The following is a 26678-nucleotide window of genomic DNA, read 5'->3' on the forward strand; positions in this document are numbered from 1 at the left end:
CATTTGCGGCCTAGTTCTCTACCAAGTTTGCAAAGTACTGATTTTCCTTAACCTGGTCCTAGTCCTGCTCCCACACTCAGCCTCCAGTTTTCAGAAGTCATCCAGTTCCCAGAATGTCTGCTTCCTTTAGCTCCCTAGCATTTTCACTCAGGGGAGAAGAAGGCCGCTTACCCTGTCATGGTGTCAGGATGGTGGGGGGAGAGCTCCCTAGTACCTTGCCATTTACTTACCGTTCATCTATTGTGCTTAGAACCTGAAGATCCGGGGAGTCTCAGGTTCCCTTAAGGGCTTGTTCGAGCCCTGGCTATTTATGGGGGTTTCTGAGGGCTGTCCTGCTTCCTTTTTGGAGAACACCTGCTTAGAGAAGAGGGAAAACTAGGTACCCAGAGGCGTGTCCATTGCAGAAGAGGAAGTTGCCTCTGCCTCTAAGGGCAGAACAGGCTCTCAGGAAGATTTGATTTGGGGCCTTTGGTCTCAAATACTTCATTCAGGTGTTTAACCAGTGGGCTTGGGAGGCTCTCTGCTACTGGTTTTCATAGGTATCCGTGCAATACCAAGGGTAGAAGAGTGCGGGTCTGAGTTTTGGATGTGATTAGGACCTTCCAGCTGCTCCCCTGCTGGTAGGTTTGGCTCTGGAGTGCTCTCCACTGGGATGGGAGTGTGCAGAATGACGGTGTTAGGTAAATGGGAGTTCCACCATTTGGGCCAGAAGTTTGTGCAGTGGAGGCTGTGCTGGAGTGACTGGGGTGCTTTTGGCTGAGCCCATCTCAACCAGGAGGAATCAGGTGGGGCAAGGGTGCAGCCCAGGGAAGGGAGAAGGTGCCTGGCCCCAGTTCCTCTTTTGGGTGCACAGCAGCTCAAGCTTCAACTCCCTACATTGAGTTTCAAACCTCCCTGAAACTTGAATTCTATCTAGTAGGCAATACAGACAGTAACCAGGTGGAAGGTTAGGTGTCTACAAGTCGTGTTAGCTAGTAAGAGAGAAATTAACAGTGCATTGATGGAGAGTAATTGGGGTAGGGAAGTTACTTGGAGAAGGCTTAAAAAGACATTTAGGCAAAGACCTGCCAGAGGAGAAGAAAGGAGAAAAACCTTGTTCAAAGTACAAAAAGAACATCCCAGACTGAGGGAAGCACAGACCTGGAAGCCATGAGGTGGGGAGTAGTACCATGTGAGGTGGAATCGTGTAAACCAAGGTAGAGTTTGGATTTCATTCTAAGAACAGTGGAAAGCCATTCAAGGTTTTGAAGCAAGGAGGGGACATTATTTCAATAGTGATTAAAAAGTCTTCCTGCCTTCCTTGCTATGTGGCAGATAGCTGGGAGGAAGGCACGAGTGGAAGAACAGAGATAAGAAAGGAGGGTATTGCTCTATTCCAAGCAACTGGTGATGGCAGTTAGGATTAAGATGGTGGCAGTGGAGATGGGGTTAGAACACCTGTATCTGTTGATGGACTGGATGTGGGAGGTGAGAAAAAGGACTAAAAATGGCTCCCAAGTTTTTGTGGTCTTAACAATTAGGTAGACAATGGCTGTTTTACTGATAGGAACAAGACTGGAATAGGACCACTGTGTGTGTGTTTTGGATGAAGGAAGCATAGAAAATGAGCCCTTTGTGGATATGTTTGGCTTTTTAAAAAAATTTTTATTATTTATTTATTTAAAAGATTTTATTTATTTGCCAGAGATCACAAGTGGGCAGAGAGGCAGGCAGAGAGAGAGGGAGAAGCAGGCTCCCTGCTGAGTAGAGAGCCCGATGTAGGGCTCGATTCCAGGACCCTGAGATCATGACCTGAGCCGAAGGCAGAGGCTTTAACCCATTGAGCCACTCAGGTGCCCCTATTTTATTTATTTATTTAATTTAATTTAATTTAATTTAATTTAATTTTATTTTATTTTATTTTTTTTAAGATTTTATTTATTTGCCAAAGAGAGAGAGCAAGCGAGTACACACAAGCAGGCAGAGAGGTAGGCAGAGGCAGCGAGAGAAGCAGATTCCCTGCCGAGCAAGGAGCCCGATGCGGGACTCGATCCCATGACCCTGGGATCATGACTCGAGCCGAAGGCAGCGGCTCAACCCACCGAGCCACCCAGGCGTCCCTATTTTTTTTTTTTTATTTTTAAAAAAATATTTTATTAATTTATTTGACAGAGAGCACAAGTGGGGAGGGCAGCAGGCAGAAGGAGCGGAAGAAGCCGGCTCCCAGCTGAGCAAAGAGCCCCACACGGGGCTCAATCTCAGGATCCTGGGATCATGATCTGAATCAGAGGCACACAATTAACCGACTGAGCCACCCAGGCACTCCATGTTAGGCTTAGATGGAGGCATCCAAATGAAGGTGGCAGATAGAAAGTAGAAGTTAGGTACAGGTGAATGGAGCTCAGAGGAGTATTTTAGACTCAAGTTAATATTCATAAGCTTGAGATACATACACATTTGGGAGACGTCAATATATAGAGGCCCTTGTCTGAGGAAATCCCTCAAGCTCATCAGGAGAAGAAAGGTGGAATGAGAAGAGGGTCCAGGATGCAGACTTGAACCTCTAGTTTAGAGGTTGTATAGTCTGAGGGAGAAGCAAAGGGGACTGAGAGATAGAAGGAAAGTCAAGAGAGTAATGTCAGAAAGCAGCGAGTAGAAAGTGTTTTGAGGTAGAGTGGTCATGAGTGCTGAAATAACACTTTGAGGTCGGGAAAGAAGAGCAAGTAATCCCTGGATTTTACAGATCTAATGTAGAAGAGGTGATGCAAAAGAGGGAATGATTTCAAGAAGGAAAAGATATTTGTGTTACTCTACCGAATTAGAAGATTACATGTGTTTATCCAGGGGAGGTGATTTAGTATTCTCAGATTTTTACACTTTAGGGCAGAACTTCTTAAAACATTGTATAGTTATTTTTCTTGGGGGTGTGTGTCTTTTTTAGTGGATTCTCAGATTCTCCCCACCCCCACTAGAAAAAAAATTGACTTCTGCTTTACAAGATTCAAGTGCTTTGTGATCTTTATGGTTGACATTGTAGTATGGATATCATATGTAAGTGCCAGGTTCACATATCATATCTTGATGAATCCCTCTACCAAGGCATATTTTATAAATACTGGAGAGTGGATAAATTGGAAAATCGGTAAATTCCTGCTGCCATCCTTAAATTTTTTTTACATGCTTTCATTTGCATTGATCTTTTTTACTTTTCACACTTGTGGATGCATGAGAATGCGTGGATATGTGTTTATTGTTTTTTGTTTTTTTTTTTTTTAAGATTTTTGTTTATTTTACAGAGATCACAAGTAGGCAGAGAGGCAGGCAGAGAGAGGAGGAAGCAGGTTCCTCGCTGAGAGAGCCTGACGCGGGGCTCAATCCTAGGACCCCGGGATCATGACCTGAGCCAAAGGCAGAGGCTTTAACCCACTGAGCCACCCAGGGCCCCTATGTGTTTACTTTTAATACAGTGTAGATTATCATATTCCGTTTTTTTCATCCTTTTAAGGTTGTCTATTATGTTTAAGCTTTACATCGAACTTACCTGGAGTTTTGTTTTGTTTTGTTTTTACCTGGAGTTCTTAAAGCATCTTCATATAAGCATCATCTTTCTAATCATTTACCAGTCATATTTTATTGTTTCATATTAACCAGGTACTCTTGATCCTTGGTCCTGTGTAACATGATAATTAAGATTGTCACTTTTTCTGAGATTGGTCTTCTCAAGACACATACTTATAAATTACACACAGTAAGCCAGGGGACAGTAGGACAACTAGAGTCATTGTTGAATGTGGGTTAATAGTTTCATATAAGAAATGTCCCATGATGCAAACGCTTATCTTAATATTTCCCAGCAGAGAAGTATGTGTATGTAATAGCTTGTGTATAAAAAATTCAGGTGCCAGATTCCCATTCAAATTTGGGTGTGGGGGACTTGGGGCATGTGATGTGCAAACATCCTAAGTGGTCTAGGTCTGGTGTCTTTTTATCCACATCACCACAAAAGTGATCAATCAGGTACCTTTTAAAAATATTTTATTTATTGAGAGAGAGAGAGAGAATGAGCACATAGAAGGGCAGAGGGAGAAGCAGACTGCCTGTGAAGCAGGATGTCCTGAGCCAAAGACATATGCTCAACCAACTGAGCCACCCAGGTGCCCTCAGTCGGGTACTTTACAACATTTTTAGTCTCAGAAACATGGTGTAGTTCATTGACATTAATTTTTTTTTTCATTGACACTAATTTTGTTTAAACGTTTTAAAGATTCTTTGGTTTAAGATTGATGTTTTTCACATTTTCAAATCATTATTAGAGGTTCTCTTCTAGTATGCCTTTATAGTAAATGAGTATTTAGAGGAGAAATTATTTATGGTATCTCTTATTCAAATAACCGACAGATTTCTAAATTAAAATTGATGACATAGAGACATGGTTTCTATTTGGGTTTTTAATTTTTTTTTCTTGAATAAACAAATTGATTTAATAAAGGTTGATTATGTTTTATGGAACTCTTAGTATATCAGAACGTCCTGTGGAGTGTGGTCAAGTGCTATTCACTGCTAGGCAATACTAGATGTGAAAGTTGGCTATTAGCATATATAAAAGGAAGAGTTTATTTGCAGAGTTCGGTTTTGGTTTTTTATTCAGTTAATTAACATGTATTGGCTTCAGAGGAAGAGGTCAGAGATACATCAGTCATTATATATCAGTGCTCATTATATCACATGCCCTCCTTAATGTCCATCACCCAGTTACCCCATCCCCCCCACCCCCCACCCATCAACTCCGTTTGTTTCCTATGATTAAGAGTCTCTTATGGTTTGTCTCCCTCTCTGATTTTGTCTTATATTATTTTTTTCTCTCTTCCCCTATAATCCTCTGTTGTTTCTTAAATTCCATATATGAGTGAGACCATATAATTGTCTTTCTCTGATTGACTTATTTCGCTTAGCATAATACCCTCTAGTTCATCCATGTTGTTGCAAATGGAAGATTTCATTTTTTTTTTTAAGATTTTATTTATTTATTTGACAGAGAGAGATCACAAGCAGGCAGAGAGGCAGGCAGAGAAAGGAGGAAGCAGGCTTCCCGCTGAGTGGAGAGCTGGATGCAGGGCTCGATCCCAGGACCCCTGAGATCATGACCTGAGCCGAAGGCAGAGGCTTTAACCCACTGAGCCACCCAGGCGCCCCTGGAAGATTTCATTTTTTTATGGCTGTGTATTATTCCATTGTGGCAGGTTGTGTGCGCGCGTGTGCACGTGTGTGCACATTTTCCACATCTTCTTTACCCATTCGTCTGTCGAAGGACATATAGTTTGGCTATTGTGGACATTGCTGCTATAAGCATTGGGGTTCAGGTGCCTCTTTGGATCACTACATTTGTATCTTTCGGGTAAACACCCAGTAGTGCAGTTGCTGGGTCGTGGATAGCTCTATTTGCAACTTTTTGAGGAATCTCCATATGGTGTTCCAGGGGAGCTGCACCAGCTTGCATTCCCACCAACAGTGTAAGAGTGTTTCCCTTTCTCTGTATCCTCACCCCCATCTGTTGTTTCCTGACTTGTTAATTTCAGCCATTCTGACAGGTGTGAGGTGGTATCTCATTGTGGTTTTGATTTGTATTTCCCTGATGCCAAGTTAAATGGAGCATTTTCTCATGTGTCTTTTGACCATTTGTATAAGACATGGTTTTTATTTGTATAATATGAAGCTTTAGGCTCAGATCCTGGTGCTGGAGATCACTGGGTGAGATGAAGGCAGCTGGATTGTGCTGCTTGGGTAGGTCAGTGACTCAGACTGTCTTACAAGGGGATACAGAGTTCTGGGAACATTGAGGGTAGAATTAAGACATTTTCAAGATTGGGAGACACCCTTAAAGTTCAGAGTATTAGTTGGAATGACAAAAGTATTAGGCATTGCCAGAGGGAAGCAAATGATAACATGTAGAGCCACAAGTATTTGGCTCCATAGGAACTTTGCTCCCCAAATAACTTAAATTTCTCCTATTACACATAATCCTTCCTCCTCTATGGGAATACATCTCAGTTTTCCAAGGTAATTTATTGGAGTTGGCTTTATAAAATTTTACTTCGTAGTAGACTTTGCTAGAATACATTTATCCTAAAGAAAAAGAGATGTTGAATTGGTATACATCAAAGACACTAGAAGAAAACATTTGTTTTTATAACAAGCACCCAGGAGGATATTTTATAAACATGAAAGATAACTTTCCTCTAACCTAAGTATTTCGAAACAAATATATGTTAAGTGATTATAGTAATATGTGAGCAGAGACTAGCAGTAAAGACAAAAATATCAACTATTACCTAATAGTATATGATGCTTCTTTGGCCTTGGTCCTTTTTCTGAGTAATTGTTTCTGTGGAAGTCCTCCGAACACAGAGCTTCAGTTTTCAGCAGACCGGTAGCCTCCCCAGAAGTTGTTAGTATTTTGAGATGCTTTCACATCTGAAGTGTTTATTACATAGTAAACATTGTCAAGTGATATGGACCAGCCCTAAAATAAACCATATGTTGAGGACACAATTCTTGTTAGAGCTGAAATTTGAAATTGATTTCTGTTCTGTTGGGCCATACTGCTAGATTCTGTGTAGATGCAGGGCTTTCTACTACTGTTTTTAATATAGCTATCATACTTCTCTATATATTGGGAGGGGGGTTTGTATTGTCATACCTGCAAATTAAAACACATGATTGTGGGGGCACTTGGGTTGCTAAGTCAGCTAAGTGTTTGACTTGAACATGTTCATGATCTCAGGGTTGTGGAATTGAATCCCATGTTGGGCTTTGCCTGGGCGTGGAGCCTGCCTAAGGTTCCTTCTCTGCCCCCTTCTCCCCCCAATAAAATAAAACACATGATTGTGAAAAAAAGTAAAAAGCTATTAAGATCTTGGAGCCTGTGCCTGAGTGGCTCAGTTGGTTGAGCATCCAACTCCTGATCTCAGCTCTGGTCTTAATCTCAAGGTTGTGAGTTCAGGCCCTGACTTGGGTTCCACGTTGGGCATAGAGTCTTCTTAATTAAAAAAAAAAAAGGATCTTGGAGCCCAAATTAATATTTGTGGTAGAAATTTTGTAGCTAAAAGGACGACTGGCTGCTCCCTTCTTGTGCTCCTTTGTGTCCTAATTATTACATAGTGTGTATTGATAAATGAGTTTTTATCCATTCTCCATTCTGTTGCCAGATGACTGCTGCATTCTTCTTTTTCCAGAGCCACTCCTGAAACCTTTCTACAAGATTTTTTATTCCAGTCCAGCTCTCACTGCTTTCCAAAGATACACACTCCCCAGCCCTTTTAGTAAGCCCCTCCAATGCAGTCATCTTCAGTTCTGAAGCTTCCTTGATCTCTGGCAAGCCTCTCTCTACTGTAGTGCATGGTTTGAGGGAGATAACATTTACGCATTGTCATTTAACCTGGAGGTGCATAAAAGAAATGCTATCTTGTTTTTTTTAAGGGGCTAAGTCAAATCTCAGGATACCTAATGACATTACTGCACAGTTAATTTGCATTTTCCTTTCTGGTTGAAATCTGACAGTTCACTCTTGGATTTCTGGCTTTCTTACACCCTGGTTCCCCCTCCCCCCACATTGTACCTTCTACAAAAAAAGGATGAGACACTTAGGTGAAGTTTTCTCAGCAATTTCTTCTGGACGTGCTCTCTTAAATTAAAAAAAACAGTTTGTAGACACGACTTTTTTTTTTTTTTTTTAAAGATTTATTTATTTATTTGACGGGGAGAGAGAGATCACAAGCAGGCAGAGAGGCAGGCAGAGAGAGAGGGGGAGAAGCAGGCTCCCTGCTGAGCAGAGAGCCCGATGCGGGGCTTGATCCCAGGACCCTGAGATCATGACCTGAGCCGAAGGCAGCGGCTTAACCCACTGAGCCACCCCGGCGCCCCGACACTTGACTTTTTGAGGGAAGAGATGCAAATTGTGTGCATCCAGACTATATATTTGAATTGTTATTGGCCTAACTTTGAAGGTATGATTCATTCCCTAACAGGTATTTACCAGGCCTTCTAGAGTAGTAATTAGGTTCCTTGAATGAGTTTTTAAAATATGTAACTTAGGGGCGCCTGGGTGGCTCAGTGGGTTAAGCCGCTGCCTTCGGCTCAGGTCATGATCTCAGGGTCCTGGGATCGAGTCCCGCATCGGGCTCTCTGCTCAGCGGGGAGCCTGCTTCCCTCTCTCTCTCTCTCTCTCTCTCTGCCTGCCTCTCCATCTACTTGTGATCTCTCTGTCAAATAAATAAATAAAATCTTAAAAAAAAATAAAATATGTAACTTACTGAACACACATCATTTGCATCATGAGAATTGTCTGTACTAATAACAGTTTTTTGTTTGTTTCAGTTAAATTTTAGTACTAGTTTTGCTAAGTGTATTGGGGCCTGGCAAGGTTATCAGTGACTCAGCTAAGGTGGGCGGGACAGTCTCCTCCTTGGTCCGTTTGTGTTCTCTGCCTGCTATTACTGTGAACCAGGCTGAGCAGTACACATCACTGAAACTGAACATGCTGCCAGTGCTTTGGTCTCTGCCTGACCTGGTCTTTTCTCTTGTGTGGTCCTTTGACCTAAGATAACAGCTGTAACCAGCTGCTCCTCACTGTATTCACTTGCTCATTCTAACGATTGCTGGGCATTTCCTATAGAGCAGTAAAAAAGACCATGTTCCTGCCCTTATGGAGCTTATACTCGTATGGAGGGAGGACAATTTAAAAATGCACAAAAGTGATTTCAGGTAACAATACTAAGGAATTGGGACACCTGGATGGCTCAGTCGGTTAAGTATCTGCCTACAGCTCAGTTCATGGTCCCAGGGTCCTGGGATTGAGCCCTACATGGGCCTCCTTGCCCAGTGAGGAGCCTGCTTCTCCCTCTGCCTGTTGCTCCCCTGCTAGTGCGGGCACACGTGTTCTCTCTCTCTCTCTGACTTAAAAAATTAAAAAAAAAAATTAAATTAAAACAGGGTAATGGCATAGCAAGTGACTGGGCAGATTGGGTCATTGTTACAGGCCATTTTAGGGAGGTGGCCCTGAATGATGACAAGGACCTGGGTATGAGAAGGGCATTTTAGGCAGAAAGACAGCAAACAGGTGTTACATGGGGAAGGCCAGCAAGACTGGCCGTTGTGAGTGAGGATGAGAGTGGTAGGCGATGAAGCAGGCAGGAGTCGGATTTTATCAATTTCAGTAGAAAGCATTGGGAGCTTTAAGTAAAGGAATGATATATCACCACACTTGACCTATACTTGAAGAATAAAATTCTCATAAAATTTCCAACTCCTAAAAAAAGAGTTTTTGAAGGTATTCTTTGTATCTTTTTTCTTTTAGTGAACAGATTTACTCACATTTTCTTGTATAGCATTTCTGTTATGTCTACATGTAATTGATATATCTATCATACCTATTATGTCTCGATATCTATATCTATTATATCGAGAAATTTCATAAAAATTAGAGACATGCTACCCATAATTTGTGTCTAAACCTATGAAGGGAGGTGTGACAGTATTCATCTTGTCTTGACATAATGGTTGGGTGGAAGTGTGGATGCTTTGTAATGGGTATATAGCATTCAAAGCCAACAAAAGCAGCTTGTTAGTTGTCTTTGTAATCTCCTTGCCTCGTTTCCTCACTGTAGAGTTGAAGTGAAGATAGCTTGAGTCTGCCAGTCTGGAAACATCAGGAGTTTGGCCTTGTACCTCTTTAAGAGCAGGAACAGCAAATGAGAGCTTGAGGAAGCAATGAAGAACCCTCAGTGGTCTGGGAGGCAGCTTGCCAGATTTCCTCTAGTCCCCCCTTGGTTGGTTACCCGTGGTACTGAAAAGATTTAACTATGCAATGGGAAGCCTCTTATCAGTGATATGACTGTATAGTAGGATGCTTTCCAGTTTCTTTGATTTGGTAGATGCTTTTATGGAGTAATAATTTTGCCGTAATTCTTAGTTATAATAACTGAAATATGTGGACTAAAGGGGACATGTAGGACAAACATAGGTATTAAGGCTCTAAAACAGATTGGAGTAGTGATACAAACATTCTTAGACATGTATTTGCAATTTCAGTTACTAAAAAAATTAAGTTATTGAAACCTTTTTGATTAGCTTTTTTATCCTATAAAATGAAATGTAATTCTAGCATATCTTAATATTACAGGAGATACAGGGTTGCATTGATAAGGAATTAAATCGTTTCATAATGAAGGGCAATTTTTCTTACTGAAAAACCAATTTTTTTTTTTTAAAGATTTTATTTATTTATTTGACAGAGAGAGATCACAAGCAGGCAGAGAGGCAGGCAGAGGGAGAGAGAGAGAGAGGGAAGCAGGCTCCCTGTTGAGCAGAGAGCCCGATGCGGGGCTCGATCCCAGGACCCCGAGATCATGACCTGAGCCGAAGGCAGCGGCTTAACCCACTGAGCCACCCAGGCGCCCCTGAAAAACCAATTTTTTAATGATTTTTTCCCCCCTTGAACTAATAATAAACAGCTAAGAGAAAGGCTCCCTAGGAAAAATTTTTTTCCCCACTTATCCATTATAGAAAAAGTACACAGGTCATTCGGAATTCTTTTTTTTTTTTTTTAAAGATTTTATTTATTTATTTGACAGAGAGAGATCACAAGTAGACAGAGAGGCAGGCAGAGAGAGAGAGGGAAGCAGGCTCCCTGCTGAGCAGAGAGCCCGATGCGGGACTCGATCCCAGGACCCTGAGATCATGACCTGAGCCGAAGGCAGCGGCTTAACCCACTGAGCCACCCAGGCGCCCTCATTCGGAATTCTTAAGGGGACAAAATTTCAGTGCAAACATAACATGGGTATTTGCTTAAAGGGAAATGAGACCAATAACATAAAATAATCAGCATTCTAAAAAACTTCAAGTAATTTAATACTATTGGACTTTGAAATGAATTTTAGTAATTATCTTATTTATTTATAGATTTTACTTATTTGACAGAAAGAGAATACAAGTAGGGGGAACAGCAGATGGGGAGAGAGAGAAGCAGGCTCTCTGCTGAACAGGGAGCCCGCTGCGGGGCTCAATCCCAGGACTCTGGAATCATGGTCTGAGCCAAAGGGAGACTCTTAGCCTACTAAGCCACCCAGGTGCCCCGAATTTTTGTAATTATATTGTAAAATGACATCAGTATGTCCAGTATTCTGGGTTTTCACTTTATACAAAGTAATGAACAGTGGAAAACTTGATTGGTGGTATTTTGGACAACTCTTTAGACCTACCATACAAATCTTAGCTTGTTTTTGCTTCATATTCTGTGCTGTGGAGATTTTAAAAATAGAATAAAACTTAAATAATAATGATAGCCGTTAACCTGATGTGAATATGATTGTTATTTTCATTTTACAGATAAGACAAACCTCAAATGTTTAAGTAGCTTGCTGAAGGACACTTGGTTCTCCAGTCGTGAAGCTCTTTAGGTCCTGGCCTTCAGAGCCTTTATGTCTAACTCTACTGCCTCTTGTAGTAGCTCTATGAATTGTAGGCTTTACTTCAAGTTGTTGCTTGTTAAATTTTACTTAGCAAAACTGTATTTAAATTTTAAAAGATAGGCTTCTTTTACAGCCTAGCTACTGATACTGTTTCATCAGGCTGGCTATTTACTTCTGAATGTTCTCCTGAGGTTTGATCTTTGTGGCATTCCTCTTCTTGAAAATTTAAGGCCTCCAGTTGCTCTTCAGATGAAGTGCCCGAAATAATATATATGAGATTTATATGATACAAACTTCTTATCACCTGATTCCAGTCTACTGTACCCCATCTTATTGTTTCTCCACCCGTTACTTAATACATTTAGTCTGCTCCCTGGAATATTTCATCGCTCAGTTTCTGTCCTTATTATTCTTCAAGACTCAGATAAAAATGATTCATTCCACACAACTCTCTCATCTGTGTCCCATGACATATAATTCTTTACAACATTTATCACATTCATTCATAACCATTTGTGTCTGTCACTGCAGTAGACTAAGTTCTTTAAAATCTGTTTTATTTTTATTTCTTGTGCTTAACACCAGGAAATAACTTAAACAATTTGAAAGAGCACCGAAACAAATTACAGTATTTGATTAGTAGTGCAGTAGTTGTGTAAATGTTATTAGGGCATTTCTTTAGATATTAACATCAGTCACTGAGAAATTATTATAGTCAAGTTGAAGGTGACTAAACCACAAAGTCTGTTTTAGTTTTTTGTTGATTTAAAAAAACCAAAACAATTTTTATTTTATGTTAAGGGTTTTATCCCTAAGATTTTATTTTTATTTATTTATTTTTATTTGCGGGACTGTGCGGGAGGGGCAGAAGGAGAGAGAGAGAAGCAGGAAGTTGAGCAGGGAGCCTGACTTGGGGCTCAATCCCAGAACCCCAGGATCATGACCTGAGCCGAAGGCAGACACTTAACTAACTGAGCCACCCAGGTGTCCCTATCCTTAAGATTTTAAATACAGGTTTAATTTTTAAGGAAATGTGGTATACCTGGTGATATAAAATTTAGATCAGTTTTACAGTTTGAGCAGATGGGATCGTTATTTAGATATTTGCCTAAGTTAGTTGAAGCATTTGCTAATAAAGGCAGTGGTGTTGCTGCACTAGAGATAGGTGCAATGAAATGTTAGAGTAATAGCCACCATAAAAAAAAAAGGACTTGAAAAATTTTTACTACAATTATATGCTGAGCATTTATGTGTCCATGTGCACAGCATGGAATTAGAATGTGTGGAGATACAAAAGTGTGATACATGCTCTTCACGTGGAATGACAAAACAGATAATAAGCAAGACACTTTATTAGTGACCTAATTACACATTTGTTTATTATTTTTATTATCCCCTTTCATCTAAAATTTTTGTCATGTCGTTGCAGCACTATCTAATCCTGTCCCTCTCCCTGCACATCTGTAACCGAGTCTTCCGTGGTTGGAGAGGAGAGAGATTAGTGAATTTGCCTGGCGGCTAGGTTGGGGGGTGGGAGAATGAAAACCCTCCATCAATTCTGACAAACTCCAGAAAGGGGTTGGGAGTAGCTTGAGGGGCAGTCCCTCCCTCTATTCTTCCTTGAGGTAAAATGTGGGAAAGAAGTAAAATGTGAGGGTTTTTACAGATTGAGGGAGCAGAAGGGAAAGGTTAGAGGCCTTTTGAAGCTCTAAATTGAGCTAATGAGAGAAGGTGAGGGAAAAAAGAGTTGAAGAAAGGGAATGGGTCTAGAGAGATTACATACTTCTTGAGGTTAGAAATGATGGGGTCTTTTGTGTTTCTCCCTACAGGTTTCATTTGGTAACTTGTACAGATAAGAAACCTCTGAAAGAGAAACAAAAGAAGGAAAGGAGATAGTCTCCTCCAGAGAGTTTGTGACTTAGCATGGATTGAAGGGCTCTGCTGGTTCTGGGTCCCTAAGACAAGGAGCCCTAGAGTTTGCCATTATTTCAGAATTTCTGTAGAGAAGCCCTAGCATTGTTAGAACTTACTCTATGTTTTCCTTCTTTCTCGTCTCCTTTTTATTGGTTAGATACATACTGGAATTTTGGCCCCAGAATAATTTAAAATATTTTTAAAATTTTTCTATTTTTTTAAATTCATTTGACAGAGAGAGAGAGAGAGAGAGAGAGAACAAGCAGGGGGAGTAGCAGGTGTAGGGAGAGGAGAGGGAAAGCGGGCTCCATGCTGAGCAGGGAGCCTGATGCAGGACTCAATCCCAGGACCCTGGGATCATGACCTGAGCTGAAGGCAGATGCTTAACCAACTGAGCCACCCAGGCGCCCCTAAGATATATTTTTGCCAAGAAAATCTCTCTCGAGAAAGTCATGTCTGTATGATTCTTTATGGCCTTTATTCTAACCTTTATTCTGATGGCCCTTTAGACCCCTCTGTTTATTTATTTATTTTCAATGTATATTGGTACATTATATTTGTTTCAGGTGTACAGCATCGTGATTCAGTATTGAACAACACAGGTTTGAACTGTGTGGGTCCACTTAAAAATGGATTGATTTTTTTTTTTTTAAAGTTTTTATCTATTTATTTGACAGAGACACAGCAAGAGAGGGGTTGTAAGCAGGGGGAGTGGGAGAGGGAGAAGCAGGCTTCCTACTGAGTGAGATGCCTGATGTGGGGCCCGATCCCAAGACCCTGGGACCATGACCCGAGCTGAAGGCAGACGCTTAATGACTGAGCCACCCAGGTGCCCCCGAAATGGATTTTTTAAAAATTAAAAAATTTTAATTTTAAGTTAAAATTAAAATTTTTTAAAATTAAAAAATTATATCTTCCTTATTTTCTTTTTTTTCCTTATCATTTTCTTAATAATGTTTTCTTTTCTCTAGCTTACTTTATGAGAATGTATACATAGAAATGTACAAAATATGTGTTATCCAACTGGTTGTTACTGGTGAGGCTTCCTGTCAACAGTAGGCTATAAGTAGTTAAGCTTTGAGGGGAGTGAAAAACTTACATGTGAATTTTCAGTTGTGTGTGTGTGTAGCGGGGTAGGCACCTCTCCCCCTCATGTTCAAGAGTCAACCCTTGTGAAATGATCACCACAGTAGGTAGTTTCTATCTGCCCACCATACATAGTTACAGAAGATTTTTTCTTATAATGAGAACTTTGAAGATTTACTCCCTTAGCAACTTTTAGAATTGCAGTCTGGTATCATTAACTATAGTCGCCATGCTCTATATTACATTTCCATGACTAACTTATTTTATAAGTGGAAATTTGTACCTCTTGACCCCCTTCACCTATTTCTCCTACCATCCTCTCCCTCCCTGCTCCTGCTCTGGCAAGCACCAATCAGTTTTCTGTATCTATGATTTTTTTTTTTTAAGATTTATTTGTTTATTTGGGGGGGGTAGGGGGAGGGGAAGAGAGAAAATCTCAAATAGACTCCCCATTGAGTACAGAGCCAGACCCTTGGGGCTGGATCTCACAACCCCAAGATCATGACCTAAGCTGAAACCAGAGTCAGATACTCAACCAGCTGAGCCACCCAGGTGCCCCTACACTTTTCTATTTTCAGTTATCCTCTAAATCATCTCAATTGCTATTTCGTGAAAAGATGTAAGTTAGGCTGCTTAAAAATTACCTGAGAGCTTTCAAAAAGCATAAATTACAATGAAACATCTACTTGTAGGAGAATAGATAAATTATTGAATCTCCATATGCTGGAGATTTTAGTTGTGTATGTGTGTGTTATACTTAGCATATACTGTGAATAATATAGGAATAATATAGTAACTACTTTTTCAAGTTTTTATTTTTACAATAACTGTGTGTGTGTGTGTGTGTGTGTGTGTGTGTGTAGTCTCTGGGTGTCCGCAGCTTTAACCCCTTTAAGAACAGAAACCCTAGAGATGGACACGTTTCCCAGTCCTCTGTGTAGTGGATGTTGTCGCATGACTAAGTTTGGACTAAAAAGATGTGAAAATAAGTGATGCATTTAACTTCCAGGTCATTTCCTTAAAAAGGAAGCACCCTACACTGGACTTTCCTTTTTCCACTTGCTGAGAAGTTGTGACAATGTGGACAGCCACCTTAAACCCAGAGGTAGAGGCAATACGATGAGAATTGTAGGACCACCTTGGCAGAGAATCTCTGAATGTCAGCCCTGTACTGAGCCACCTCTCTTCCTGAAAATAAACATAGATCCTTTTTTTTTTTTAAATATTTTACTCAGTGAATTTATTTATTTATTTTTAAATTTTATTTATTTATTTGACAGACAAAGATCACAAGTAGGCAGAGCAGCAGGTAGAGAGAGGGAGAAGCAGGCTCCCTGCTGAGCAGAGAGTCTGATGTGGGGCTCGATCCCAGGACCCTGAAACCATGACCTGGGCCGAAGGCAGAGGCTTAACCCATTGAGCTACCCAGGTGCCCCGATCCTTTTTTTTTTTTTTTTTAAAAAAGATTTTATTATTTATTTGAGAGAGAACATGAGAGGAGGGGAGGATCAGAGGGAGCAGCAGACTCCCTGCTGAGCAGGAAGTCCAATGTAGAGCTCTATGCTGGGGCCCTAGGATCATGACCTGAGCTGAAGGCAGACACTTAACCAGCTGAGCCACCCAGGCACCCTAAACATAAATCCTTTTTTAAGCCACTGAATTTTTAGGTTTCTATTAGGACATCTTAGCCCATCCCTCCGAATACAACATGATATTTTTAATTTCTTATAAAACAGGAAATCATTAAATTAGTACCTATAAGAAATGCCACACCTTGGGCTCCTGGGTGGCTCAGATGGTTAAGTGTCTGCCTTCGGCTCAGGCCATGATCCCGGGGTCCTGGATCGAGTCCCACATCAGGCTCCCTGCTCCATGGGGAGCCTGCTTCTCCATCTGCCTCTGCCCCCTCCCTATAAATAAATACATAAATAAAATCTTAAAAAAAAAAAAAAAGAAATGTCACACCTTCAGTTATAAAAACAGCAAGCAGTATTCACATCTACCCTGTGCCTGGCCCCAAGGTAAGTGGTGGAACTGCTGTACAAATGAGAAGGTTGCTCTCTTGAAGCTTCAGACATTTTAAAAAATGAGATATAGTCGACATATAACATTAGTTTCAGGTGTATAACATGATGATTCAATATTTGCAAATTTTGTGGAATGATAACCACAATAAATCTAGTTAACAGTCATCACCACACAGTTAACAAATTTTTGTGTGTGGGATTAGAACTTTTAAGATCTATTTTCTTAGCAACTTCCAGTTACATAGTACAGTATTATTAACCGAGTCACCACGTTGTACATTACTGACTTATTTTAGTAAGTGAAATTTGTACCTTTTAACCCCGTCCCAGTCTCTAGCAACCACTAGGGAGTGCTTTTTGTTTGTTTGTTTTGTTTTTTTAATATTCTTCATGTGAGTAAGATCGAATGATATTTGTCTTTCTCTAACATTTCACTTAGTATAATGTCCTTAAGATCTACCCCATGTTGTTGCCCATGGCCAGATTTCATTCTTTTTTATGGTTGAATAATATTTCATTGTGTGTTTACACACACACACACACACACACACACACACACACACACCCACCCTTCATTTTCTTTATCCTTTTGTCCTTTGATGAACACTTAGGTTGTTTCTATATCTTCGCTCTTAATAAATAGTGCTGCAGTGAACACAGGGTACAGATACCTTTTTGAGTTAGTGTTTTCATTTTCTAAATACTCCATGTGTCTTGGCCATTGTAAATAATGCTGCAGTGAACATGGGGGTGCATATATCTCTTCAAATTGGTGTTTTTGTTTTCTTTGACTACATACCCAGAAGTGGGATTGCTGGATCATATTAATTTTTAATATTTTGAAGAACCTCCATACTGTTTTCCATAGTGGCTGCACTGATATGCACCAGCAGTACACAAGGTGTAGAACCCTATATTTCCTAAATGCATGTGCTTAATCTCTGGGCCATACTTGGTCCTAGTTCAATCAGGATGATACTCAAATTTTATTCTAAATCCTTTATTTGAAGTTGTTCTACCCCTTCACAGGACCATTTACAGGTATAGAGGGTCTTGATCATTGCATATCATATAAATAGATTTAAGGTTCACAAATGTCAGTCAGCCTTCTTTGCCCAGTCCCCATTACACACAAAAATAAAAATCAGAAATAACAAAGATTATAATGTTTATAACCATCAGTAATTTTTTTTGGCAAGCTCAGATCTTTTGAAATAAAAACATACAAAAAATCTTTAGGTTTAGAAACCCAATAGAACAGAATGAGGAGTAGTTTGAGTAAATACTGGAGTGGGGCAGGTTTGGGGTTTTGGATGCATGAAGCTCTTCACGAGAAAACAGTGCGATGCTTGGAGCAGTGGATTAGCGGCTGCTTTTCCTTGTGCTCTTAACCTTATTCGGCTTCCCCATTCACCTGCATGAGGAGCCTCTTGCTGCCTGCCAATGATGTTGCTTTGCCGTTGCACTCTCTGTCTCTGTGTCATGGGGAAGGGAGTGTGTAGAGCTGAATGACTGGTCACAGTTGGAGCACCTAAATCACAGCATTAGATCCCTCATGGAGCTCTTGATCACCGAACAACAAAAACAGTAATAGCTAATTCTTTTTAGGCTGTTATTGTGGGTCAGGCTTCATTCTGAGGGCTTTAAATGTAAAAACTGATTTAAAATTTAAACCATTCCTATTAGTGAGTATTGTTCTTGGCATTTTACAGATGATGAAATCCATGCGTAGGTTATATAGGTAGCTAGTAAGTGGAGGAACCTGGAGAGGAGCCCCGGCAATCTGGGCTCCAGCACCTGTGCTCTCAGCCACTTCACTGTGGGGAGAATTAGGGAGTCAGTCTGATACCACTTTTGTTACTAAGACTCTCTATGTGCAAGTAACAAAATCTAATTCTGACTCATTGAAATAAAAAGATGAGATCATTGTAAGGATATCCAAATATGTGACTGATAACTCAAGAACTAAAATGTTCTGGGTACCAGAAACAGCACAAGCCAGGGATTCTTTTTCTCATCTCTGCTTTTCTCTACAAGTATGCTTTATTTTTTTTCATAATGCAAACTGCTACTGGCTGTCCCAAAGCCTGACTGGAGGAGCATGGCCTCAGATACCCAGAGAGAAATGAAATGAGCCGCCCCCCCCAACCTTTTTTTTTTTTTTTTTGACCATTCTAAAACTTTTGGGTAAGGGACCAGTTCAAAAGTTAGTACAGCTTGATTACTTCAGCTAGCTTGGTAACTATAAAGTAAAAGGGTCCAAATGACATTAATGTTGATAGTTAATTTAACAAAATAGAAATTGGCTTCTAATAGAAGAAACCTATTCTCTTAGCTTTTAATAATTGGCTATTTGATTTTCTCCAGTACTCGAAGCTCTGTGAGGATAGGGACCATGCCAGCCACCTAGCACAGTGCTTGGAAAATGGCAGCTGCTCAAGTGTTTACTGAATGAATGAAGGAATAAATGAATAATTTCCCTGAAGAAGGAAAACTTACAAAAATAGAATTCAGTTTTCTGATCGTTGTCCAGGGAATGTCGTAGGTACAAATATTCTGTTGGACCAAAACATGCATTTTTAGCAAGGGAGAAGGGACTGTATTTTTCCTGGGGTGTGGAAACCTAGAAGGGAAAATATAAAATACTAATTTTAACTGTATAGTACCATATCTCCTTTTATTTTTTTCCCTCTTCTCCCCTTTTTCCTCGATTTCTTTATGTTTGTCTCACAGAACTTCCTTTTATTCTGACTCCTTTATCTCTTTCAGCAGAGTATAAAATGGAGATACCATTTTGTATTTTTTTTTTAAATACAGGTTTTGTGCTGCTTGGTCCTAACCTAAAAAAATGAGTGGTATATGGTATGTGTCTTCCTTGAATGTGGACCATTTGATAGTCATTTATAAAAAAACTAGAAGTTGTGGTGCCTGAGTGGCTCAGTGGGTTGGGCCGCTGCCTTTGGCTCTGGTCACAGTCTCGGGGTCTTGGGATCAAGTCCCACATCAGGCTCTCTGCTCAGCAGGGAGCCTGCTTCTCTCTCTGCCTCTCCTTGCCACTCTACCTGCTTGTGTGCCCTCTCTCTCTCTGACAAATAAATAAATAAAATCTAAAAAAAAAAAAAAAAAATTAGAAGTTAATAGGCTATCCCATTGGGGAAGATTTGTTTCCTAGACACCTTTGGGAGCAGCTATATTAATGAATTTAATTTGGTTTATTATTTTAGATAATAAATTGTTTTTGCCCATTTTTAGAATATTAATACAAAGTTGAAAGATACAAATAGTGATTCAGAAAGCTACATGAGGTCTGAAAGCCACCCTGCAGCAGTAGTTACATAAATATTAATTTAATGCATTAGAGAAGTGTATTGAATAGCAGTGGCAATGTTAGCAAAGCTGGAGAGAGGGTAATTGTATTTTCAGCAAATTTTGTTGTCTGTAAAGAAAATTATAGGCATGAGTGTGAAGCTTCACCTTTTGATGACTTAACAGGTTAACTCTTGGTCGAAGTGCAGACATTTTTTGAAATGTCATAGGGACGAGGCCTTTACATTTTCTTTATGAGCCTCATTATTATGTAGTTGAGCAGTTATCTTTGCTGTTAAAAAAAGTGTGGTATTATTTTTTACTTTTAGATTTTATTTAGAGAGAGAGTGCATGTGTACATGAGTGCAAGCAGGGAGGGGGGTATGGGAGAGGGAGAGAATTCCAAGCAGATTGCACTGAGCCTGACGCAGGGCTCGATCATGACTTTGAGATCATGACCTGAGTCAAAGTGTCAAGAGTCAGATGCCTTAACTGAATGAGTCACTCAGCGCCCCCTGTAAATGTTGTTGTTGTTGTTGTTTTAATTAAAATACCTGTATAATGGGAATTTCAATTTGGGGAAAATTTCTTTAAATATGATAATAAACTCAGTTTTGGGAGGGGACAATAGCCAGATACAGTTACTAGTTGGTTTTGGGTTTCCTTTATTAAATCAACTTTTATTTCTGCCCAGTCTCTTAAAGGCTTTAAAAAAGGGATGTACAATTCCCTTTCCCTTCGATTAAGTTAATGGAATTTTTAAAAATTTCTTTTTATAATTAAAAGGAATTTATATTGAATTTTAAGACGGGGTATTTCCTGTAATGTCTACAGATCAGTGTGAGGAATCACTGCACCAATTGATAAAATTTAGAAAAAGAACTGAAAAAGGATGGACTAATTGTACAGTGTGTTAACCTTTTTTAGGTTTTGCATATTGAGTTACTTACTTACTTGAAGTAATCACTTAAAGCAGTCTTCTATTAAATATTTTGTGTTTAGTGTAGTGGTTCTCAACCCTGTTTGCTGTTTCAGTTACATGTAGTTTAGAAAAATACAGATAGATGCCAGAACCCACCCCCCACTGAATCTTTTCTATGGGCAGGCTCAGGCTTCTGCCTTAAAACAAAATACAGAAGCCAGAGATAACCAGGGGAGTAAGGCATGTGATGCACCTCTGGTCAGTTGCTGTTTTTATGACATAATCATACATTATTATTATTATTATTATTATTATTATTATTATTATTATTTTTAAGATTTTATTTATTTGACAGAGATTGCAAGTAGGCAGAGAGGCAGGCAGAGAGAGAGGAGGAAGCAGGCTCCCTGTGGAGCAGAGAGCTGGATGCGGGCCTCCTCGATCCCAGGACCCTGGGATCATGACCTGAGCTGAAGGCAGAGGCTTTAACCCTCTGAGCCACCCAGGCGCCCCTGTATGATGATAATCATACATTATTAAAACAAAGTCATTCAATTATAGAAACTTTCATATTTCAGATTTTTTTAAAGGGAGAGCTCAGGGTAAAAGTAAGTTTACCTTTTTCAATTTATAAATTATTGTTTGAAGAACCCTGGTGAATTGAGACTGCATTAAATTTCAGTGTGTTCACTGTATAATTTACAGAAATCCTCAACAGAAAGTTCATTTCAACATATAGTAGCTTTATGCTTACAGGCATTAGGAAGAAAGGCGGAAGGGTTTAGCATCTGTTTCCTCTGAGTTTTAAACTGTTTCCTAATAACTACTTTTCAGCTGCTGCTTTTATGATCTAGTTACATAGGAATTACTAGATTGATACCTCAGAAAAAACTTTTGAGCTTTTACTACAGATGTTAAGATTACTTTTTATGTTACATGGGCCTTCTGGAACAAGAACTGTGTAAGGTACAGGTGAAATACATGGGAACAGCAAGAACTAAAACATTTTAAAGTCTTGTGAATTCACAGTTTTTGTAACTAAAGTAAATAGCAATATCCAAAATGAGTATTTAGGTCATAAAATTAGCCATTCATTCATGGAATTTAGGAAACAACTGAGTTAGGGTACTACATGAAGAAATAGGTTCTCAGGACACCTGGGTAGCTCATTCGGTTAAGCATCTGCCTTCAGCTCAGGTCATGATCCCAGGGTCCTTGGATTGAGTCCAGCATGGGGGGGGGGTCCTTGCTCAGCAGGGAGCCTGCTTCTCCCTCTGCCTCCTCTTCCCCCTGCTTACTCTCTCTCTCTGACAAATAAATAAATAAAATTAAAAAAAAAAAGGTTCCCATTTCATTTATTGCTCACAAGTTTTCACCTATAATGCATTTTACTCATTAAATATCCGGTATCTTCCATGTGTCCACAACTGTACTGGGGATATCTATAGACAAGACAGACAAGGTCCAGGCCTTGTTGGAGCTCTTAGTCTGGGAGAACAAGAGATTTTAAACAAATAAAGGGGCTTTAAATGTTACTCTGAAAACAGCAAATTATTTCTGTTCTGGTGAGGAGCATTTCTTTTTTTCTTTCTTCAAAAGAGCAATATTGGCTTTTCTTGGAAATTTTAGAGCTGAAAGGGAACTTAAAGTTTTAGTTCATGTCTTCATTTTATAAATGAGAACTCTCAGATCTAGGGAGGTGATGTGACTTTCCTAAAAAGGCACAGCTGAGGACTGGTATGGTTGAGGATAGAGCACCAGTCTTCTGATTACTGCCCCTGCATGAGTAAGTGACATGACAAGATCATGCACAGAATCCATTCATTGAGCCCACTTCCATTGATTTGCTTTATGCTCTCTTTGTGCTAGATTGCTGGGATTACTCAAAACGAAGACGATAAGAGCTCATATTAATTAGTTGGCATTCTAAAGCAAAAGACATGCAATTTTTGGGAAAAATATCTATAAAGGAGTTACTTATTTAGCATATTGATTAGATGGCAGGTCTTAGAATCAGATTGAGCTATGTAAATCTGGGAGGAACACAAATATCTGTACTTCAGTTTTCTTATCTGTGAAATGGGATAACAATGCTTGTCTCATAGGTTTTGAGGATTTAAAAATACATTGTATATAAATTACTTGGAACAGTGCCCTGATTGTAGTAAGGCCTCAATTCATAATGACTGTTACTACTTTAAAAAGCATTCTTCAGGAAAAAAAAATTATTACTATTTTATAGATGAGGAAGTTGAAGCACGAAGAAGTAAAGTAACTTGTCCATGATGACACAGCTAGAAAGTTTGGCAGCCAGGATTTAAAAGCAAGGAATCTAAACAGGTGTGCTGTTTAGACTTAAGGGGCCGAGTCAGAGAGTTATCTTTCAAACCTAGCACCAGAACTAGGAATGCTCTCAAAATTCTAAGCATCCCATGATGTTAGTGTCACACAGATAGTAATACGTTTAACTGTTGAAATATTTAGTGATGTATTTGCTTTCTTCTGAAGTGAGGAGGGACTAAATTTTGGGAATGTTGCCCACTACATCCAAGTCCAGCTTGATGTGTGTGTGTATATATATATATATATATATATATATATTTTTTTTTTTTTTTAAAGATTTTATTTATTTATTTGAGAGAGAGACAGTGAGAGAGAGCATGAGCCAGGAGAAGGTCACAGAGAGAAGCAGACTCCCCGTGGAGCCAAGAGCCCGATGCGGGACTCGATCCCGGGACTCCAGGATCATGACCTGAGCCGAAGGCAGTCGTCCAACCAACTGAGCCACCCAGGCGTCCCTTGATGTATATTTTTATTTTTAGTGTTGGCTGATCCCACCTTTCAGTTCAGAGGTTTATGTGATGTTAAAAATCACAACTGTCTTGTTGCATTTTATAAGGCATTGAACATAGTTTGGTTGGGTTTAGTCTTTGGCTTTTTGTTTTTGCTTAGGGGAGTAGCTTACTTGTTTGAGGAGAATGGTTTATTTGATAAGCACCCTTTTTATCAAATCTTTTGAAGAACTTTGGGCATAGAGAGAAGTAATATATGGTATGTACCTTCACTAGAAGACAGAGTCTGATAATTTGGAGAATTGAGAATCTTCATCATTCTGTTGAAAAATGTCCCTTTCTTTCCATGGTATTGTTGCTCTATTCTACAAGTTGATAGTTTTAAGTCCCAGCAGGAGAAGATTTTCATATTGATTAGTGATTTAATAAGTGATAGCTGGCACATAACTTTTAAAAATTTAATAAGAGTTTCTTTTAAGCAGCGTATCGTTGGGACTTGCTCTTTTCCAATCTGACAGTCTGCCATTAAACTGGAGCCATTTACCTTTAATGCTTCTGTTGATGTAATTGGATTTGAATCTCCTGTCTTAATGTTTGTTTTCTGTTTGTTCCATCTGTTGTTTATTCCGTTTCCATTTTTCCACACTTTATTTTGGGTTGAGGTGGGTTTTTTTGTTTTGTTTTTTTTGATCAACATATGCCTTGTTGAGTTAGTAACTATACCTTTTTGTTTTGTTTTTTAGTGGTTGGTATAGAGTTTATAGCATACCTCTTCAGCATATTTAACATTTCTTCCTTCCAGTTATAAACCCTACAGTACTTTGTTACTGTTTTTGCTCTAGACACTTATTTTTTAGAGGGATTTAAGAAATAATTAAAATTTATCTTTTCCACAAATGTATTACCATTTTGGGTGTTCTTTATTCTTTTGTATAGTTTCAGATATACACTTCATTATCTTCCACTTGAGAGACTATCTTTAACATTTCCTACAATCAGTTCTGCTGGTGATGAATTCTTCTGGTTTTTGTACACCTGAAAAAAACCTTTATTTTGCCTTTGTTTTTGAAACATTTTTGCTGGGTGACAGTCTTAACATGTTTTCTCAGGTCCTTCCCCTTTTTGGATATTAGGCTGTTTGAAGTTGTTCCGCAGATCCCTGATGCTTTACTTCCAATATGTGTGTGTGTGTGTGTGTGTGTGTTGAGTAATTTCTATTGCTGTGTTTTCAGGTTTATTCATCTTTTCTTTTGCAGTGTCTAACAGTGTTAATTCCATCCAGTGTGTTTTTCATCTCAGATGTTGTATTTTTCATTTAAAGGTTTGATTTGGGTATTTTTATAATTTCCATGCCTGCGCCTAACACATTCAGGCATTTGTCTATCATTTTCAACCTGCTAAATAGTTATAACAACAGTTTACTGTCTTTGTCCATTAATTTTATTCTCTCCGGGGTGCCTGGGTGGCTCAGTGGGTTAAAGCCTCTGCCTTTGGCTCAGATCATGGACCCAGGGTCCTGGGATTAAGCCCTGCATCGGGTTCTCTGCTTAGCAGGAGGCCTGTTTCCTCTTCTGTCTCTCTCTGCCTGCCTCTCTGCCTACTTGTGATCTCTGTCAAATAAATAAATAAAATCTTTTAAAAAATTATTTTATTCTCTCTGTCATTCCTGGAATTTTTATTGTTGATTGGTTTTTCTCCTCACATTTTTTTAAAAAATTATTTTTTATTTATATATCTGTCAGAGAGAGAGAGAGAGATCACAAGCAGGCAGAGAGAGAAGCAGGCTCCCTGCCGAGCAAGGAGCCCGACGTGGGACTCAATCCCAGGATCCTGGGATCATGACCTGAGCAGAAGGCAGCAGCATAACTGAGTGAGCCACCCAGGCGTCCCTCTCCTCACATTTTTGAACTCCTTTCTGTATCTGGGAGTTTTTTATTGAATACCATACACTGTGAATTGTAACCTTTTTGTGTGCTGGGTATTTTTGTGTTTTTAAATATATTCCTAAGGTTTGCCATTAAGTTCAGATGCATTTAAGTTACTTGGAAATAGATTGATCCTTTTGAGACCTGCTTTTAAGCTTTGTTAAGAGTGATCAGAACAGGGGCGCCTGGGTGGCTCCGGGTCCTGGGATCGAGGCCCACATTGATCCCTGCTTGACAGGAGGCCTTCTCCCTCTCCCACTCCCCCTGCTTGTGTTCCCTCTCTCTCTGTGTGTCTCTCTGTCAATAAATAAAATCTTTAAAAAAAAAGGAGTGATCAGAACCGTGATGAAAGCTAACTTTTCACTTCTACTGAGGCAATACTGATCTGTCCATCCCTACATTGCAGGGGCAATTGTAGGCCTTCCTATGTTTGTTTTTCTTTTTCAGGAATCATTGCCTTGAGCCTGAACTCCCTTGATGTCTACTGTCTCCAGACTATTGTTTCATCTATTTTGGCTTTTGTTATTGTTTAAGGTGGTAGGGTAAATTTGGTACCTGTTATTCCATCTTGGCCAGAAGCTGAAGTGACTAAAAGACCTATGACATTTTTTTGTAAATAAAAATCAGTCGTTAGAAAATAGTACTTGTTTGTTATTCTATACATTTATACTGATCATATTTACTTTCAGAAATGTTGGTGAACTGTTTGAAAAGATAGAAAGGAGTTATTTGAAGAATTAAACTCATCTTAAATGGCTTGTGCTTAAAATTTTATGTGCTATAATGAGTAAGAGATTTTATTTGATTCATGTTGATGGGGCACCTGGGTTGACTCGGTTGATTGGGCATCTGCCTTTGGCTCAGGTCATGATCCGGGGGACCTGGTATTGGGCCCTGCGTCAGGCTTCCTGCTCAAGTGGGGAATCTGCTTCTCCCTCTCCTTCTGCCCCTGCTCCCCCTCCCCCTTGTGCATGTGCGTGCTCTCTCTCTCTCTCAAATAAATGGATAAAATATAAATAAATAAATGAAATTCATGTTGATATTTGGAGACTGATACTGTTTCTGGCCATATATCAGCTGCACTTTGTGATTAGAATTTTTAGTTGTTTTAGACTTCTGATATTTTTTAATCCCTCCACTCATACTGGTTTTTAGGATTAGATGTGTGTTGAGAGCATATTAATTCTAATATTCTAATATAATTACAGGTCAAGCCACATTAGAAGAATTTATTGTAGATGTTGATTATAATAGAATTTAGA

General features: G+C 39.5%; 1 protein-coding gene and 1 pseudogene across 1 annotated transcript in view; one reads left to right on the forward strand and one right to left on the reverse strand.

Moving 5' to 3' along the window:
• Positions 1–26678, forward strand: part of LOC125105039 (ubiquitin-conjugating enzyme E2 E1) — an 82464-nt gene that overhangs the window by 16193 nt on the left and 39593 nt on the right. The gene's annotated exons all lie outside the window — the stretch shown is intronic.
• On the reverse strand, positions 11–1036 carry LOC125104990 (cell division cycle-associated protein 3-like; annotated as a pseudogene).

This window comes from Lutra lutra, chromosome 1 (genome assembly GCF_902655055.1).
Source record: "Lutra lutra chromosome 1, mLutLut1.2, whole genome shotgun sequence".
Classification (NCBI taxonomy): domain Eukaryota; kingdom Metazoa; phylum Chordata; class Mammalia; order Carnivora; family Mustelidae; genus Lutra; species Lutra lutra.